Source organism: Anticarsia gemmatalis, chromosome 23 (genome assembly GCF_050436995.1).
Source record: "Anticarsia gemmatalis isolate Benzon Research Colony breed Stoneville strain chromosome 23, ilAntGemm2 primary, whole genome shotgun sequence".
NCBI classification, from domain to species: domain Eukaryota; kingdom Metazoa; phylum Arthropoda; class Insecta; order Lepidoptera; family Erebidae; genus Anticarsia; species Anticarsia gemmatalis.
The window spans coordinates 8,462,464-8,467,151 of NC_134767.1; the positions used below are offsets into that span (position 1 = coordinate 8,462,464).

The 4,688-nt window shown below is 33.3% G+C and overlaps 1 non-coding gene across 1 annotated transcript; it reads left to right on the plus strand.

Moving 5' to 3' along the window:
* Positions 1 to 4,162: 4,162 nt before the first annotated feature.
* Positions 4,163 to 4,234, plus strand: TRNAG-UCC (transfer RNA glycine (anticodon UCC)). The gene has a single exon. It is a non-coding gene; the product is annotated as a tRNA-Gly (tRNA).
* The last annotated feature ends 454 nt before the right edge of the window (positions 4,235 to 4,688 follow it).

Below are 4,688 nucleotides of genomic sequence, written 5' to 3' on the forward strand. Positions count from 1 at the left end.
GAACGAGTTGTGACGTCAAAGTCTATAATAACAAATAATACTGTTCTCAGTTCTGTGCTGTTAACGATTTAATTCCGTTTTATTGTGATTTGAAGTAAATATTGAAGTTATATTACATTTTTTTCGTAAAAATAAAGTCATAAGACTTACAGAAAAATGACAGATATTGGTTTCGTCAAAGCACAATCGGACAATCTCCCGAAAATTGATGTGTTTATGATGACCACGTTTTTTGCATCAAACCTGGATTTTACGTCTACTGAAATAAAAGGGGTGAATTTTACTATTCACTTGAACAGCTTTGTCAACATACATCTTCTCAGTAGATAATGAAGTGCTGCAACCAGCTTCACAGAGGTTTTTCATTTCTATATCTTCTATGTTCACCTGAGATGAAGATGCACTTGTACTTGCTTCCATCTGATCAATTTGTGACAAATCAGTTAGCTTTGTAGTGCTAACACTTTGTTTAGCGGGTGGTGCGGATAAAGCTTCTTCAATTATTTCTTTATGTTTTCTCTTTTTGTAAGCTTTTCTCTCCAACGATGGCTGGGTTTCAGTATCCTTTTGACATTGGAATTTGTGAGGTAGGATACCTTTCTTCAATCTTAATACAGTTTTGTATTTTTCTTGCAAATTCATTATTTTGTACTCAATATAATTAGCTGTATCCTCTTCTAACTGAAAAACAAAAAATAAAACATGAAATTAAATGTGAAACGGATAAATAGTGCATATAAGGGTTTTTAAAATAATATTAGTTTGCAATAGGCATTCTTGTGCACAAATATATTGAAATTCTAGAATTATGTTCAGTGTCATTGGGTTTCAGTCAGTCAAGTGGTCGTAATTGTACCAAACCTTTGAACATAGGGCCTTTTTCAAGCAAGGTTGTAAATGCAAGAGGTTATAATGTGGGCACTAACAAAGTTTAGCAGATAAATAAACAATTTGTACATAAAATGGAATGAATACTTACTTCGAAATGGTCTTCACAACAATATAAACAAGTTGATGGAGATATCATGTCTCTTTTCATGATTCTACACCATTTTTTCCTTACTGCAGCACCTCTTGGTACAAGAAAAAACACTTTATTTGGTGCATTTTTATTTGTATTTTTACATAAGGGAACGATACAGTACTTGAAAGTTGGTTTACTGCACTCCTGCATTGTGTAATTGAAATAAAACAAAATAATTTCATAAAATAGAGGCCGAAACGCGTTTGTAGCTATTCACTAGTTGATTGCTATTATAGACTTTGACGTCACGTCAAGCGCGCCAAAATGGCGGTCGTTTAAAATGATGAAATCAGCCTACTATTTTAAAACTATTTATTTCGAGCTAAATTTCGTTTTTTTTTAGCTGTTTTTTTTTACGTTCATATAATGATGTAAATTATCATTTAAAAAAATAAAAAAAATACACGCATATTCCCTATTGGCAAATGTATTTTTGTGTTGTTTTATTCGTATCTATATGTATCGTCGTTATCATATTTTGACTTTTAATCCTTCAAGAGTCTGCAATGGTTGAAGCAGCAATACCAGTAGTGACACAATTTCCTAAGTTCGATTTCCGAGCAGAATAAATAATTTAGTTTTCTAGAGAGGTTAATTATGAATATTTTTATAAATTTAAGATCGTGATGAAAAGATAACTAGTACCATGGTACGAGTATGTCAGAAAAATCGGATTTCCTTTGAACATACAATTTGTGTTTGAATTTTTCACAAATCTATATAAATTTCAACAGTTAATGAACTAAACTAGAGGGTTACATAAGACTGCTATAATCCTTATTATCTCCAAAAAAATAACAGTCACCCAAAAAATTCTCACGAATTCAAAAATACTGTTTCATAAAAATACCACAATATACTTTCTAAACATTAAAAATGCCTTGTAATTGACACCTTATGTTATTTTCCGTTATTCCTGATGACCATTCGGACTGCAACATAAGGTCCTTAAAATATGACGTAATGAGCCCTTGGACTTTTATGGTCTTAGTATTGGTTACTCTTTCTATTTTATTATGTAACGGGTTCTTTTGATAGTGGTTATTTGAAACTGACTGAAGATTGAATGACACTGTCACAGAACGGTTTACTGATAAGAAAGAGACATGTGCATGGCAACAAAAACAGGCTTAAGAATATCCCACGTACGGCTAATGAAAAAGTTATAAGTATCTCAATTACATCAAATCTCGTTCAGTAATTTTGGCGACATCCATAATGTATATCCAATTCTATAAAACGACGTTTCGTAAATTCAGATCAAAAACAATTCGCTAAATTGTTGCAAAGGTTCTTAACTAGCTGAAGTCATAAGTCGTCATAAGGTTAAGCAACCCTTTATAAGGCAATGGAATAGATGGGTGCCTCAGTGGTAGTGGTGATCAGGTCACAATTCGCTACAGTTATTGTCAGCGGTCGAGCCATGTCAAAAGTTTTCGAACGTCTTAAATTATTTTGCGTGGTTAACTAACCATAACAAAGAAAAAAAAATTACCAACCCCTTTTTCACGGGGTAGCAACATAAAGACTGCAATTCCTTCATATCTGTCCAAATAAACATCCCCTCAATAAACATAATTCTTAACTTCCGCAAGGAACCCTAAATTCACACAAAACGCATTCGTACGGAACCATGACTCCTTAAGGAATTTATCATATCTTAGTAGTAGGGTACATACGATCAAACTAAAACCTACTTTATTTTAATTTCATAAAGTCCACTTTCTCTTGGTCGTATACAAAGATGTTTATCACATAAGTGTTAAGCGATTTCGAGTCGTATGTATAAAAGATAAGGTTGATTTTTCTGTGTAATGTTTTTGATAATATTTTCTGTATACGCACCTGTCGTGTCAATTTTTAAATTACATGCACATTAACATACATATCTGGAGTATTTTCATACAAGTTACATTAAATTACATGGAAATTAGAGCAGCCCTCACAAATTGGAATTTTTTAAGACGCCTGGTGGTCCGAAAGTCAGTCAATCAATATTTATATTATAAAGCTGAAGAGTTTGTTTGTTTGAACGCGCTAATCTCAAAAACTACTGGTCCGATTTGAAAAATTCTTGCAGTGTTAGATAGCCCATTAATCGAGGATATCATCACGCTACGACCAATGGAGGAGCAGAGTACCAGTAAAAAATGTTACAAAAACGGGGAAAATTATGACCCATTCTCTCTTATGTGACGCAAGCGAAGTTGCGGGTCAGCTAGTACCTACTTTATATCAGTAACTAAGTATATCTATATCAATATTCCTTAAGTAATAATGTTACCTTATTCTTTCATAAACTATTTGTGTGAATAAAGGTATAACCAAAAGGCACGGGTTTGATTTCCAAATCGTACAAAATTTAGTTCGCTCTATTTAAAAACGTGCTTTATCTTAGTAGAGTTGAAGTTTTAAAATATAATTAATCTGTAATGAATCTCCTATTTCTCATTGAGAGATGACACATGTAAAAAAACAGGGTTTTTTCAAGTGACCTGACGAACGTACTGCCAATATAAGATACTAGCTGACCCGCGCAACTTCGCTTGCGTAACATAAGAGAGAATGGGTCAAAATTTTCCCCGTTTTTGTAACAATTTTTACTGGTACTCTGCTCCTATTGGTCGTAGCGTGATGATATATAGCCTATAGCCTTCCTCGATAAATGGGCTATCTAACACTGAAATAATTTTTCAAATCGGACCAGTTATTCCTGAGATTAGCGCGTTCAAACAAACAAACAAACTCTTCAGCTTTATAATATTAGTATAGATTTATGATAATAGCAATGCAAATATAAGTTCTTTTCTCTATTCACGTACACATATTTACGCGAAATCCCCACCGGGTACTAACCTCTATGAATAATTTTCACCTAAATGGAACAAACCATATTTCTAAAATATTACCAATTGCAAAAATAAACACTTTAAAATTATAGAAAAAAGCACTTTACCACTACTTTACTATTTGCTATTTAAAAATACTAACAAAAACGACTTATAACTAAAAGTAGGTGTTCATTGCTTGTACAATAAGAAAAAATATTTATCTCGCTCATACTATGACGTCAGTCTCGATAAAACAACGCAAGCGCGTCGTGGAAATTGAACGCAAATTTCGACGATGCAGACAGCTGCGTCGGTGGTGTAATGGTCAGCATAGTTGCCTTCCAAGCAGTTGATCCGGGTTCGATTCCCGGCCGACGCACATTTTGCTTTTTGTTTATTAGAATTTTTGTATTTTCGTTTTAACAGAATTACCAATTTTTAAAGATTTAAGAGTGAATATTTTTATCTGTAAAGTTTTTTTTGGTGTAATATAAATTATCTGCACACTTTATACCGGTATCGAATTGACGACCTTGTGAAGTCACACAGAAGAAGTAACAACTAGTGTTCCTTATAGTTTATACCTTATACCATGGAAACAAGGCGAAATATTATGTATACACTAGTTCATATATGCGTCTCCGCCTGCATAATTATTTAGTACTACCTATTATGTAGCCCCTTGTAATAGAATTTGTCACTTTTGCAACTCTGCCAAATATTATATACTATACTAGCTAACCCGCGCAGCTCCGCTCACGCTTTCTTGTTTGGATATAATTCCGACCATTTTAATTCCTAAACCTTTTACACCTTCTCTGGACTTCCACAAA